This window comes from Amblyomma americanum, chromosome 1 (genome assembly GCF_052857255.1).
Source record: "Amblyomma americanum isolate KBUSLIRL-KWMA chromosome 1, ASM5285725v1, whole genome shotgun sequence".
Classification (NCBI taxonomy): domain Eukaryota; kingdom Metazoa; phylum Arthropoda; class Arachnida; order Ixodida; family Ixodidae; genus Amblyomma; species Amblyomma americanum.
Genome location: NC_135497.1, coordinates 190,008,808 through 190,024,873, shown reverse-complemented (window position 1 = coordinate 190,024,873; position 16,066 = coordinate 190,008,808). Strand labels below are relative to the sequence as shown.

The following is a 16,066-nucleotide window of genomic DNA, read 5'->3' as shown; positions in this document are numbered from 1 at the left end:
GTCCAACTCCGAGTTTTCCCTGCCTGCGTAGGAAAAGGCCGATGTGCGGCCGTCCTGAGTTGTGCACAGGTAGCGATCCCGGAGTGCCTGTGCCAACTGCGTTGTATTTCCTTGGAATGAGTGCATGGCTTTGTGTAGTTGCTTGTGCGTTTCTGTGCGGGTCTGCGTTGGGTTGATGAGGGCTCGGAAGAGCCGCCATGTGTTGCGGCTCGACATTTGCCTAGCCGCCGTGTTGCAGCGTTCCACCCAGTTGGAGTCAGCGAGTTGGGCCGCGTACTCTGCTGCCTGCCGGGTGAGGTCCGCAATGCGCGTTTTGAGCTTCTTGTTGTTTCTGGCGCTTCCAGCGGCGCGTAAGGCCGCGGCGCGCTTGCCAGAGGTGAAGGAGGTGGTTGTCCACGTCCGTGACTGCATCTGTGAGCTGTATCTGCTTCTCGTGGGAGCGAAGGTGCGATATGACTAACTGGGACCAATTCGTGTAGCCTTGCTTTGTGAAGTTCGTGTTGGCGTCGGATGGGAAATTTTGGCGAAAGGTGGTCCAATTGGGGATGTGTGCTTGTGTGGTGGGGCGCTTGAGGGGGCGTGTATAAACAGTGGTGTTGAGGATGCAGTGGTCGCTGCCGAGGGTTTCCTCGGTGTTGATCCAGTCAGCGTGTCTTATGTTGCGAGTGAAGGTGAGGTCCGGGCATGTGTCTCGGGTCACCGAGTTGCCTGCGCGCGTAGGAAATGCCGGGTCAGTGTGGAGGGTGAGCCCCAGTGTGGACGCCAACTCCGCCAGCATGCGTCCGCGCAATTCCTCCTTACGATAGCCCCCATAGCTGGCTAGGGGCGTTGAAGTCGCCCACAATCAGCAGGGGGTCGCGACCCGCCTCTTTAAGTGCACGGCTAAAGAGGTCCGCGAAGGTCACTCGCTTCAGTTTCGGGGAGCAGTATACATTAAGTACGTGTAGGGGAGGATCCGACCGTCGAAGGGGAAGGATCCTTACCATGGCGTATGAGTACGGTATATTGAGATCGAGGTCAATTTCGGAGGCGGTGTACGACTTGTGTACGAGGAGACACGACGAGGGGTCTCGCTGGAACGTCGCGTAATTAGTCAACTTGGCCGCCGTTCCTGGCTCCTGGAGTGCGACCACGGCGGGCAAAGCCTCGAAAGTTTCTAGGTAGAGACGCAGGTTCGCGCGTTTCTGCCGGGCCTTGAAGCCTCTACAATTCCATTGCGTTACGGTTACCAATTTGTGTGTTTTCGGAGGAGGGGAACGCTTGTTAGGTCGTCCTGCCATCATTAGCAATGGAGGTGTCAGATGGGGCCTGATGGGACTCCGACCCAGAGCCAGCACCGGGTTGGGGTGCGGGGTTGGAGTTCACCGAATCCGCATCTCTGGGAGTGCCGATATGTATATGTTACAGCTTGTCTTACAGGGGCGGACAAGCACGCACTTGGAGACATGTAAAAAAATGTACGCCGATTAGACGCAGTACACAACAGTAACGGTGGAGTGATTAGTTCCAGGCCACAAATGAATCGCGTCAAGGGCGGCAGCAGATTTCCAAGTACGTGAGACGCGCGCCTAGGTGAGAGCATTCCTTGTTTTTGTGTTCCCTGCACGACATAGCGCTTACGGCTGCATAAATTTTCGGCATATATAAACGTGCAGTGACGTCACGAAGCCGCTAAATGTGCTTGTTCCTTGCACTTTGTGCCCTCTTCGGTTATATTTCTTTTTTCGCTTCCTCCTTTATCCCTTCCCTTACGACGCGGATCGGGTGTGCACCGAGATATGTGAGACAGTTACTGCGGCATTTCCTTCAAGACCAATACTAAAAACCAATTTTTCGATCATCCACCTCTGGATGACCGCGGGTTTCCAGAGTGCGGTGCCAGGTGCTCTATTTTCTCGGGATACTCCGCGCACTTCCAATGGCTGCCCAGAACGCGTTCGTTTTTCTCTGGCTGGGCAGCCTGGCAGCGCTCGGGTAACTAACAGACGACGCAGAGGTGGTATGGTAGCGGGAAGCGCGCACTGCCATTTTAATGTGGACTAGAAGGAACGCGGTTCTTCATGCGATAATTTGTTGGATCACTAGCTAGATGCAGGCGCTTGTTTAGAACAGACCACGGTGCATATCGTCTGTGTCGCCTACAATAACGCATTTTCCGGTAGTTATCGTTGGTTATTTGTAAGTTTTGCATACGTGTCTACAGTTCGACCTTCTCACGACCTAGCAAGCACAAATGCTCGCTACATACCTGATTCATTAATTTCGCTCGCCCGGCTGAGCTGATATTGCGATGGCGTTCGAGGCCTTTCACGAAAGTGGCCGCAGATTCCAGCTCCGAGTACGCGCTCAGACGCGAGCATACATGCATGTGTTGAACGCGCTTGGCAAGGAGTGATTGAGCGCGTTACGAGACCCAGGCCTTCATTGCTTTCTGCGCAGTGGAAAGGCGGATGTTCTTTGAGAAATGTTTGATTGATTGAAACCTGTCTTTTATTAAAAGCCCTCACGAACACACTGCTCGAGACATCTGTGCGGGCACATATGTGGCCACACAGCTGTAGCGCACGGCTCTTGAGGCGAATGCCGAGCCGGTCGACACCGACTGCCATACAGCTTGATGTTCGGGGCTTCTGCCACAAATGCTTCAAATATCTGAGAAGTACCTTACACACGCATCAGCTCGCGTTCGAATAAGTAAAGACAAATTCCCCAGCGCGGATCAACACGTAAGCCCACGCGGTACGTGACAGTCCTCCGCGGTAAAGCTGTAGCATTAAAGATACGATACGCAGCTAAAACTGTACAACCACTTGTTCTAGATGAACGCTCAAATCAGCTAATCGCTTTTGTCGAGATTACACGTGCATTCCTTGCCGGCGGGCGCGGGCGACAGACTAACGTTGAACGGAACGTATCCCGAATCTTCCGCATACAGCCCACAGGACGCAGTTGACGAACAGAGAAAGCGCAACGACCACAGCAGAGTTAGTCACCATGCATGCAGGGTCCATCTTCTGCGGTCATTCCAGTCATACTTACTACGCTGTAAACAAACACGCGATAATCCGAGAGTATGGCGTGTCGTTTGATGAGCAACGCAAGGGCAATTTTTCTCTCCGATGCGGTGGCTACTGAAGACGTTAGATTGCGATAGCTCGGCACATGCTTTTGAGTATTTCTCGAAGCTTGCACAGCACACGGTGCACTGAAGGCACGCGCTCGTGTTGTCGTCGCCGATGTTATAACGGTGCGAGAAGGATCAAGTGCTGTTCTGTAGTCTCCGGCAGACCTCAACTTCAGGTCGTTAATTGTTCTCGATCCCAAGCAGTCTGTTGCTGCCGTACACGTGCGCAGTAACGAGACGCAGCAGAACGCGAAGCTAAACGGAGAGCATCTACCCTCTGGGATCCGTCGCCGTGATTGCCGCCTGACTGCTTCCGTTGGCCGCCAGACTTAGTGAACGCGATACGCTTTCCTGTCAGGGGCGAACTTGTTGGCAGCCAGCGTGCTGTCTGAGCCCGGTAAATAGAAGAGGCCCTGTGTTACGACGCTAAGGTTCATATACGAACCGCATCCATATATGGATAACTCCAGCGCAGGTTCCTAACCACGCCCTCTCAGAGATCTGCGCGTAGGGCAAAAATAGAAATGCAAACCTTCGCGATTTTAAAAGCGGCGAAACTGCTTCCCTCAAAGAGGACACCTCAACTGCGCCGTAAGGAAGACGGTGATTGAGGAATCGAGTCAAAGCAAGAAAAATAGAGACGAAGAGACGCCATAGTGGAAAGCTCCAGGTTATTTCAGGGATTTTTAACGTGCTTGTTTTGCTTTTCTTTTATACGGTTTTAGCGTCCCAAAGCGGCTCAGGCTATGAGAGTCGCCGTAGTGAAGGGCTCTGGAAATTTCGACCACCAGAGGTTTTTTAGGGCGCACTGACAACGCACCGTACACGGGCCTCTTGATCGAAATTCGACCGCCGCGACCGGGATCGAGCTCGCGTCTTTCGTGCCAGCAGCCGAATGCCATGACCAGCCACCGCGGCGGCCTTTTAACGTGCCCTGACATCACAAAGTACATGGGACGGCGATTTTTGTATTTCGCTTCCCTGGAAATGCGGCCGCCCCGTCGAGGAATCGATCACCAGACCTCGTGCTGAGCAGCCGAATCCCGTGGCCACACTTCTCAAAAACACTTCAAGAAAAATTAGAATGCCCTGAAGGTAAGGTGGACAGGTGACATGTGCATGTGCGCATTATAAACAGGGGGGAAAGAATGAAGTTCGACGCATCGATTGATTGCTTCGTTCTAATGACTAAGAAGGCGCACTCAATGAAAACGAATCTTTCATAAGTCATCAAAACCAAAAAATGATATACAGGCATCGCGGCCACAACAAGCAAAAGTAAGTACTGACAAGTAAATGCCTGAAGCTGCGGATATCTCTGAGGAAAGGCCACACTGCCGCTCACCTCCAGAACTGATCACGGACCCCTGTTCATAACTGACCTCACGAATTTCAGTCGAGCCGCGGAAAAAAAGGTTCCATCCTTAAATCCTATTTTCTCAGCAGCAAATATCCCTTTGGCTCCCGAACAAACATCAATATGCAAACAAGAACGTAAACGTTCCATTTTTACTAAGAATATAAAACTGAATTAAATGTCTGCATGCCCCATTATTTATTTATTTATTTATTGAATACTGCGGACATGCTGCATGTCCAAGCAGGAGAGGGAAATACATACAGGGGAAAGAAAAGCAAGTACCGAACAATATATATGCCACAAAATATACAATGCAGACACACATTAAAATGCAGTTACAATACAGCAGTGAAAATATCAAGAATGATTAGCAAGCAACGGAGAGGTCTGTGGTAGGGAATTCCATTCAGAAACTGTTCTTGGAAAGAAAGAAAACTTGTACGTATTTGTGCGTGCAAAAATAGGTTCCAGGCTTCTTATTTCAAAGGCAGCCATGGCAGAAGCGAATACCTCCTCCATCTCTGCTTGTGAGATTCGCCGACTGGCCTATCGGCTAGAGCATGCTAACGTTCCTCTGAATAGCTCCCATCCGCCACGTTCCAGAAGGCTGGGAATACGCTGGCATACGAATCCGGTTCTACCGCCTTCAGATACAGTGTTTCCTGGTGTCTTCAGTGCAATGACAAATACGAAGCCTTAGGAACACAAACATATATAGACGAAAAAAGGTGCATGAAGAGATGGCCCACAGAATGGTCCACAGGATGTGGGACAAATTTTTGTGCACTTACTTGAACGTATTCAAATTTGCACAATCAAAGAACGTACTTAACAAAAAATAAGTTTCACAACGTCTATTTCGTGCAGTGTTTACACATGTATCTAGGATTCACACTTAATTGCACTCGCATTACCAAATCAGTCGAAAAGATACTAATGCAGGGTAACTTCAAACCACTGACTACTCCTGTGAGTGGGAAGTCAGCACTGTGTGCAGGCAGCAAGGACAGCACGAAGACTGGAGCACACAGACTTATCCTTTTTCAAACGGTTATCAGGGTTGCGAAACTAAATGACTCTTGTAAAGAAGAGAGGTTTGTGCGGCTTCCACCAAGCTGCGCGCCGGCGTCTCTTTCGCTCATGTGCTATTCCCTGGCGATAGGGTGCTTTGTAATATTCGTTCGTTATTTATTCGGGTTACAGAAAAATTCCAGTAAAACTGTAAACAGAGAATTGCAGATCGGTCTTCATGTCTGGGCGTCTGGCAAGGCGATGGCCTCCGGAGGGGGCGCCGCTAATACTTCGTCTCCCATGTTTTTGGGAGAGCTCGCTCTTTGTCTGATAATTGAGGTCGTTAAGATGTCACAATTTTCGGTCGGGGCAGCGGGAAGTGGCGCCATCAGCTCAGGTTATAGAGGTCCTTCGCTGCAGGGTGTTCTCTTTTCGCTTCCCGCTTGAAGGCGATTTCATGATTTTTGTGTTCCCGAGAAATTTCTTTGGAATAGTGGCGGACGCCTGGTAGCGGCAGCGTCGGTGGACACCAGGCCGCACATGACAGACTGGCAGCGGCACTGACATATTTTGAGCAAGTGCTTCGGCGTCTGGGAACACAATGCTTCGCGTTCAAGAGCAGTGACGGAAGCTTAGAAGATAGGGAGAACTCTTACGGAAATATCCAGGGAAGTTGGGGAGCGGTGGAAAGAGACCACGTGAGGGTGGGCAATGCAGCATACTGGCGCATGCAGCAAGTAAAAGCTCCAGGACACTCCATGAGTAAAAAAATAATTGAAGGACGCTTAAGCTTCGTCTTTACGAGCAGGACACGACGGCGTGTTGCAACATTGCCAAGGAATCCACGGAACACCATTGTCCGTTCGGCGCGACACCTTCCCCGAACAATTTAAGGAAACATATCTTGGTGGTGGCTGAGTGGTTAGCGCGCTCGGCTATTCATCCGGAATTCCCGGGTTCGAGCCCAACCGCGGCGGAGGCCAAAGTGTGCTGAGCGATGTCAGTGCGTGTGATGTCAGTGCACGCACGTTAAAGATCCCCTGATGGTCGAAATTATTCCCTCTTTCTTCCTCTATTCTTTCACTCCGTCCGTTTTCCCTTCCCTTATCGCGCAGTTCAGGTGTCCGCCGAGATGTGAGGCAAATAGTGCGCCATTTCCTTTGCCAAACAACCAACAACCAATTTTAGATGAAAAGGAGGGAATTAACAAGGAAAATAGGAGCCGCATTAGGATCCCTCTTTCCCAAAAAACATGCACCCAGAACTAGACATGAAAGAAGACAAAATAGATCCAAAGCACTGGAACGCATATACGACCCATGACTGCGATTGAATGGTGCAGGTGCGGCCCTTTGTCCAATTCCTCAATGGCCTGCCCTTACAAAAATTTTTAGTAACATTCTTTAAAATGTCTTCAGACAAATGTTAATACAGCCTATCGGGATATAATAGAAAGCATTTTATATGTTTATATGCTTTGTAGTAACCACCTATCAACCGTCTTCCGGCAAATGGCCACCGTTATCAAAAAAGACTCAAGTACATAGAAAGTCGTTATACTTCCTATCATCTCACTATAGAATTTCTACATGCTTTCTATCGACCACTTACCAATGATGTCTACCAACACCCGATCAAGGTTCTTCTGGCAATTGGCCACCGTTATTCAAAAGACTCAAGTACATAGAAAGTCTTCAAACTTCCTGTCATCGCCTTATTGAGTTTCTACACACTTCCTATCGACCACTTACTACCAACACCATATCAACGGTCTTCCGACAATTGGCCACCTTTATCCAAGACTCAAGTATGAAGAAAGCATAATTGCCACTAACTTATCAACGTCTGGAAATGTGTGTGTTACCTACACTGTATGGCATTTTGATCAACATTGTTTTAGCACTTCAAAATCATTTTGTGAACTCTATCCTAGACTCTTTAAAGAATCACCAAAGCAAAATACAAATTATTACATTCATTTATTGCACACAAGCACTAACCTACATAAGCACTGCAAGATATGCATCATACATCAAAATATTTTACGGAGAATAGGGGAACAGAATACTCCCTTCGGCCCAAGAGCCCTAGCCCCTCAGTTTCCTCTTGTTAACATTGATTGACACACAGGAACCGTCTAGCGATTTTATATCCTTTATGCAAAGCCCCCGTCCACCACTAATGTTATTGTCTGTGGCATTAGAGGTATAAATGGCTTCAACTTACGAATATGAAATCCCACCACGAATATATATATATATATATATATATATATATATATATATATAAAGGTGATTTCTTGGTAACTGATTGATCAATGCAAGAAACTGTCAGCAGAAATTGTAAACATAACAGGATCTAATTCACATTTTCGCAGAAGCGGCCTTTTTCGAGTGTACTACAGCATTTGAAACAAAAGCTGTGTGCTTCGAATGCTGTAGTACACTTGAAAAAGGCTGGTCTTCCAGCTGAGATGTCATGGATTAAATCCTGTTAGTGTTTTCTTACATACGAGGAGTTTCAGGGAAGACTAAGCAATTATAAGAAAAAAAAAGGTTTTCTGAGGAAAACATATGGCTTTTTCAGGGTTGGCGGGAACCAGAAAATTGGCGCATCGTGTTGAGTAGTTAGCTGGTTAACTAATTTTTAATAGACTAATTCCACGAGAGATCAAATTATTTGAATTTTTAAATATTCTTGATTATGTTATGCACTGTGCACACATTATTCAGCAGGCCAAGAGTGGATTTAGTTTCATGAAAATGCAAACATTTCAGAAGAAACAACTGTAAATGACGTCACGGCAGAGGCAGCGTTTTTACATAGAGCTCAATTTTGCGAATTTGCTTGATGCAGGAATAAAAAATATGAAAGCCATGATGAATATATTGTCAGGCTTATTTCCATCAGAGTATTTCAGGCTTATTTCCACCATTGTGAAGTAGTTGTCGCTTATTACAAAAAATTTTGAAGAGACAAGTTTCAAATGAGGCAATTTTCAAGAAGTTTTTCCTCTGCAAATATAAAGCAGATCTTCAAATTTCCACAGTGGATAAGCATCAGGTGTTAAACAAGTGTACTGACTTTCATTTTTGTATAATACAGAGAACTGCAAGAAGTATTGCCCTAAATCCGGCAATTTTGAATAAAATAGTGCTTTCAAAAACATCTCCAAATTTTCTTATAACTGCTGAAACCAGTCTCCCAAAGGAGGTGAAAAAAAATATTAAAGAGCATGTTCCATTATTTTGTTTCTAACAATTACATCCAAGCTAAAACATGTAGCTTTTTGAGCATCGGCAGGAGCGCTTAACTCTGTTACCTGCACTCGATGGTAGCGGTACTACTGAATCCTGGTTACGTCAGAGACCGATGTTTGTCCATAAAAAGTAATTACGTATGCTCTCTCTTGATGGAAAATGTTTCAGTCTTGGGATTTGGGGGGAATTTAAAGCAGCGGGGGGCGTGTTTGCTGCTTCCGCGCCCTCAATTAGGCACTCCTGCAGATGCTCAAAAAGCTACAAGTTTGAGCTTGGATATCATTGTTAGAAGCAAAATAATGCAATACATTCTTTCGCATTCTTTTTTGCCTCCTTCTAGAGACTTCTTTCAGGAGTTTTCAAAAAAATTGAAGATGGATTTTTTTTCTTTGTAAAAACACTACTAGTCAAAAATGTCAGATTTAAGGCAATACTTCGTGTACTGCCCTGCATTATATAAAAATGAAAGTCTGTACACTTTTCTAGCCCCTCGATGCTTATACAATCTGCAAATTTGAAGATGTGCTTTATATCTGCAGAGAAAAAATTCATGAAGATAGCCTCGCTTGAGACTTCTTGTTTTGAAAATTTTTTAAAGTAAGCGACAATTTCTTCAAAATGACGGAAATAAGCCCAACATATTCCTCCTCACCTGCACATTTAGCACGAAACATACATCATGGCTTTCTTATACAGATGCTTACGTCAATGCAACTTTGCGAAATTCAACTGTGCTTGAAAATCATGGTGCCTTCGCCACTACGTCGCTTATTTTATTTTATACGTTTTGTCCGGAAATATTAGCATTTTCCACAAAACGTAATTGACTGCTGGGCTACTGAAAAATGTATGCATAATATATATATTACTAAAAAATTAAAAATTTGAAATATTTAGACAGTGTATCTCTCGTGGGATCACTCAACAACAAACTTCTTAACTATTAAAGTTAGACGTCTAGTTGCAATTAAGAAATTTGAAGCCGATCATTAGTAATAGCCATATCAATTTTTAGAATTTTGAAAACATGATTACCCTTCGTGCTGTGGCTCGACAAAATTTGGCATTTTCGTCTAGTATAATGCACTAGAGCAGTTGCTTTGCATGCATGCTTTCAAAAGTGCATGTATTTTCACATGATGCACTCAAATTTTGATGAGCCACAGTGGCGAGGGTAATCACGTTTTGTAAATTCTAAACACTGATATGGCTACTACTAATGACAGGCTACAAATTCTAATTGCAACCAGTTACTTAACTGTGATAGTTAAAAGTTTATTACCAGAAATTAGCTAACCAGCTTATTAAATACAATTCACTGACTTTCCAGTGTCTGCCAACACTTGTAATACTATGCTGCAAAAGCCATATTTTGAACCCAAAAAGCATATTTTTGAAAATTGTTTTATTCTCTTTGAAACACCAGGTGTGTATGCTATTACTGCTCTCTTTCCTGAACAACAGAGAAGCGAAATAATTTCTTCTGCAACATGAAGGTTCCATTAGCCACATAACAAATCCTTCGAAAAACTCTTTGCATGCACACACATACACACACAGTGAAGCACTGTTGCTTAAACAGTAAGAATTCATGGCAGATTCTCTTTTAGCTTCCTGACATGCCAGTCAATACAGAACAGTCAAGGCAGCCAAATGAACTCGTGACAAAATGAGAGATGTGAAGCACCCTGTAGCGAGCCTGAAGTGCAGCAGTTTAGAACTGCAGTCATGTGATTAGCTTCACGCAACTAGATGTGGACTTTTACCTTTGACAAGCATCAAAGCTACATGGTTTTTCAACACTTGACACCACTACAATATGCACATTTACTCATATTTCTAAGGAGGTGATTGTTAACCTCTCTAAAAAGCTAAAAAATCTCACAGTGAAACAGTACTTACACTGTCTTAAGACTGACATTCAAGGCTGCAAACACTGGCGAATGAAAGTCCTGCTAAATATATGCTAAAAGTCCACAATGATGTAGATATCAAGCTTTGAGGTGATTTTAAAAAACATATAATAGCACAAAGATACTGAAGTGACCTGGTTGGTCCGTTATTTTGTGTGCCATCGTGCCACTTGTCCGCAATATCAGCCAGCCCCCTTGTCATTACTTGTCTGCGTTACAAGCAGGAAGAGGTAGCGTCCTAGCCATGAGATATGTGCACAAACAGCACCAATAGGTAGGTTCCTCCATGGCGGAATGCAGCGGCAAAAGATCTGCGTAAGAAACAGATTCGGGGTATACAGTTATAGTGAATTCTTTCATAATCAAAACTTGGAGAGGCAAAAATCGGCTAAATGTGCACTAAAAAGTAGCACTCAGAGTGGGTTTAATAACAGCACAAGCAGCAGACACAACAATAGAAATAAATGCAATGCTTCCTTGAACCAGAAAAAGCCATAACATGCTGCTGTGCTCAACTCTACCCCTACATTTGAAGACTGATATACACAGGAACTGACATTAACATGTTGTGCCTAATAGGGCTGCTATAAAGAGATATTTAGTCATTCCAGTCATTTGAAGATATCTTGCACACCACCAAATGTGAAAATTATTTCATGTTTCTTGACTGGTATATACCAAACTTCAGGCAGCTTTTTCTCTCAAAAGTGGTACCTGAAACACACCACAATATAACTTGCACACCATTGTGTCTCTAAGTACCTAGGAGAAAGTAACTCAACTTTACTTGCTGTTCAGTTTATTTACCTGTCTGTACATAATGTATCACCATTTGGAGCTATAGCGGGCGTGTCACACACTGTGTCACATACAATGCTTGTAAGTAAAGCCACACAAACCTGCGAGCGAGAAAAACCTCAGCAAAGTGCCCCTAAGGGAGCAGCTGGACTGACATTTCTTTACTTGTCCCGCAGCACATCACTCCAGTGCTGGGGCATGCTCAATACAAGGGAAACAAGTAAAAAAAGAAATGCGTTCCAAAGAAGATAAAAATGAGCACCCAGGTAATTAGGCAATTACATTCCACTAATTGCAGCAATGCCTCTTGAAAGTGAATGAAATAATTTGCGCAGCTTATAGCAAAACTTGATGGCTCAGCAGGGGGCAACAACAAATGCGTCGGTTCAAGTAAAACAAGGGGCATGGTTAAGGTCATGGAAACAATTGTTGACGTGAGCTCAGCTAGTGTAGTGCAACATGTAATTGAATGTTGGTATGAATAAAAACAAGAATGAACAAATATTCAAAAGATTCCAAATGCATTTGAACTGTACAGTGCAGTAAGTTGTGACAAAGGGAGTGTGAAAGAACAATAACCTCAGCAACACTCATGATATATCGAACAAATGCCTTTCTTCTGTACAGCTTCAATATAAGCTTCACAGGGTTTCACATAATGCAAGGCTAATTTCATATGGTGCCCATTATTCATGCTAGCCACACCTGTGCTTCTAAGGCATAGTCTTCCACTTAAATTCATCTTCAAGCAGCGTGAAACACAGGACGTAGTGGAAGAAACACAAGACGACACGAGCCCTGGGACACCCTGGGACACTCGTACGTATCCGAAGGAGACAAACAGAGGTGTGTCAGTGAGTGCTCAGAAGTCTGCAACTACAAGGGCAAAAAGGCGTCAAGACGTATGAAGGGATTGATCAACTACTTGGCAGCTGAACGCTTGAGGCCTCTCCTTTCGAACAAAGTGAGATTATTTGTTCTCGCACCAGATGTGTTCACCAAGAAGGAAAGAAGAAGCTGTGAATAAGAATTTTATACTCGTGGTGTTGAGGCCTGCTGCCGTCAAGAAGCAAGCCTTAAATATGTTACAAAGAATGAGCCTGGATGGACTATATGCCACCATCAACAACACAAAAGATACGGTGTTGGACCTCTTTTTTACGGTCAAGACCCATAAACCCATGTCCCTTTTCCGGCAGTAGTATCATAGCGTGACACTTGGTAGCATGCTGTTTCAGGCTATTTGCAGTGGCATTTAGGCTCACTTAAGCTGCCCGACCCTTTTATGGTGGAGAACTCTACTACGCTACCCATGGCCCGCATTGTCATTCGCATCGACGCCCTTCACGTCACACGCCTACTACGACGAGTCAGTCGCATTCCAGAAATCTGCAAAGACATCCATCGTATAGCGGCACGCATCCCACAACAAATCCGTATTGAGTGGGTCCCGTGTGACCTCCTGAGTGCACAAAACCGCACAGATTCTGCGACCCGCCTTTCGACACCAAACTCGTCTTTGCCTCGAGTCCTCACTCTGGATGACAGCACCCTACTTTTAACAAGAAAGGAACACCTCCGGCGCCTCACACGTGCTCTAATCCATCCGTGTGCAGTAACCCTCCCCCGTGGTCTTACCCGTGCAGAGGAGGTTGCGCTTCGGAGGATACGGGTCAGGGTTGCCCTAACTCCAGCTGTGACACGCAAGTGGCTGCATTACAAAGATTTATATCCCCGCTCCGGGTGCCCAGTCTGCAAGAACAGAGACTGTGAGGAGAATATCCACCACCTGTTGTGGGACTGCACGGCGCTGAAGCCGACGAGAATTCGGCACCTGGCGTCAGTGGGACTCTCACCGGACAATCTGGATTCATATATCGCATAGACACAGGGTCCATATCATCGTTCACTTCTTGATTTCATCAGATCAGCTCAACTTTTTTCATTTATTTAAGCATCTACTCATCTTTCACTTCATAGTTTTTATGCCCTGAGGCAATAAACATCGCTTCAAAAAAAAAAAACTACTGAGGTAGTTGACTTCCTGTCGCAGGTGTAGGACAAGAAACATTATACCTTTAGCATGGATGTGGAGGATCTGTTTTACTCCCTACCCCATGCTCAGCTGTTGAAGAACGCCAAAAATAAAAATTAGCACTCGTGTCGTCTCGTGTTTCTTCCACCACGTCCTGTGTTTCGCGCTGCTTAAAGATGAATCCATTCCAACTTGCCCAGTTTTCTGTTCTCGTTTCCACTTGAACACTAAAATTCAATAATGTATTTCCCCTTCTGCTATGTCTGCCAGTTATCACACCACTGGTTCATTTCAAACTTGCCGTGCCTTGCAACAGGTAGGTACTGGTGAAGTAAAGCTATGAAATTTAATTGCTGCTTTTAGGCTACTGTAGAGAGGTCATGAAGCACATATATCTTTTTATTTGGTCTATACAGTGGTCAAGATTCCCAAGCAGATGCATGAGCATAAAAACTGTAAAAAGACCATTACACACTATAACACAATGCATTTGATTAGAACAGTACTCTCATGATGCCCGCAATACCTTTTTCCTTTCTTCTTGATGCTCTTTCAAAAGATGAAAAAGAAACAAATGAGAGATATATATCCTGGACCAGAAGAGTTTGTCAGGCTACAAGCAAAGACAAGAAAAAAACAACTGTCTGTGATGCCCACACATACCTATTCTTTTACAGGTGACATGCTTGATATCCGGTATCAATGGCTGATAGGCTGCACCAGCAGGTCGATGATGCCATTAACCTCAGGTTGAGGTAGCGTTGGCTCAATGACGGATGAAAGGAGGTGCAACAGCAGTGTGATGATACCGGTGGGGTAGCTGTACAGTCCTTCACTGCAGATGCATTTGAAGAAAGGCTGAATTAGAGAGATGCTTTCGTAAACATAATCAAAGAAGCAACATCCCATTACAGCCTCTAGCGGTTCAGTCCAATGTGTTCAGGAGTGGAGGCTAATGAGTAATTACCTATACGTCCATTAGTATGCATAAAAATGGCTTACAAAGCCAGTCATATTTTTCTTAGAGCTATTATTCGCGAATCACGTTTTAATTTTATCGCTTGAGACTGACAATGGGGAATGACATTCAGTATATTGAACGTAATTGAAATAAATCGACAAAGAACCTTCCAGTGTGCCACTACCTCAGGTGCACTGCAATAGAATGGTTCTGCTATTTTTAAACGCAGTTTCGTTGACCAAAGGTATTAAGAAACGTAGCACTTCATACGACTGCGACATAGAACGGCAATGTTCCATATCGAGTAAACACTCATGCAGCAGAATCAAAAGACGCAAGCCGCTACAAGCACTTTTCCTTCTACTGGTCTACTTTTTACGCGCTGCTCCTGTTCAGTCACAATAACGAATCAAGCGGCGCTTCACAGTTCTCAGCGTGCAACCAAATTCTATCACATAACTTATTCGCAACGGTGCTTACGCAAAGAGCGCAAGGGGTGAATCTAAAAGCCGCATAGCTGGCACGCAAGCATGTCAAAACACCTCCTCTCTGCAAGCGATCGTGTCGTGCTCGCATTTCGCACCTCACGGCGAACAAGACGTAAAGACCAAGCCTGAATGCATTCAGAACCCTCATGCATCCCCACGACACACTACAAAAGTCATTTTACATTTCAGTACTTACATTCGTCAGCAATCACGGTAAGCCGTTTCTTCTATCGGGCGTCGGGGGCCGGCCGCGCTGGCGTGGTGTTGGGTGCGGTACGACAGAGCAGTTTTTGAGAGCTCCTTGCGCGTAAGAACGTCTTCCGCAGCGCAGGGGCCATCTGTCAGCTTCCGATTACAGTCACACTACCACAACACCAACGATGCCGCACATTCAAGAAAAACAAGCTGAAGAAAGCCACCACAGCTACAACCGCCAAACCTCGACACGAAGACAGTGCAAGGTAGAAATCCGCCTTGGACCCTTGCTTGGACTGTGTTACAGCGTACTAAACGAGTTAGTGTAGGACACGGCCGATAGCACGCGTGGGGCGCTCAACCCAACCACCGGCGAACGAAAAGACGGCGCTAAAGTCGCGTAACGTTAAACGCTTTAAAATAAAACTGGTAACGTTATTTTTGCCACATGCGCCGTGCTACAAACGGCGCCAAATTTTGTTTTATTTACGAAGGCAGTTGATCGTTAGTGCTGTAGTAAAAAAAATTGTGGCTACTCGCAACCACCTGTTCATGGCGGCGCTGCGAACGAAAGCTTTCTAAACTCTGGGCGCGAGGTAGCTGCAGGCGACGCAGCTGAGCTCAGGCCATGTGGCTCAGGCGGAGAGCCGCGGTCGTTAAACGGCGGCACTATCATTCTGATTCTAAGGCTCTAGTTATTCCACCGTAACTGCGTTACAGTGTACTAGTTCACTGTAACTGCGTCGCAGAATCGGGAATGATGATGTTGACCAGTTTCAGTGGTTTCGGTTTTTAATTTCCACATATTGTGTGGCTTGCTGTACTCTGCACAGCTTGAAAATGAAAATTCGTTTTGAGGAAAGCGAATGGCTCAGTGACAGTCTTACTTATCTCGCTGGTCAGCCGAACCGCGCCGTAAGG

The 16,066-nt window shown here is 45.4% G+C and overlaps 1 long non-coding RNA gene across 1 annotated transcript; it reads right to left on the bottom strand.

Moving 5' to 3' along the window:
* Positions 1–10,680: 10,680 nt before the first annotated feature.
* On the bottom strand, positions 10,681–15,425 carry LOC144094197 (uncharacterized). Its single transcript, XR_013306476.1, has 3 exons — positions 15,147–15,425; positions 14,165–14,336; positions 10,681–10,979 (listed from the first exon to the last, which is right to left on the bottom strand). It is a non-coding gene; the product is annotated as an uncharacterized LOC144094197 (long non-coding RNA).
* Positions 15,426–16,066: the final 641 nt, after the last annotated feature.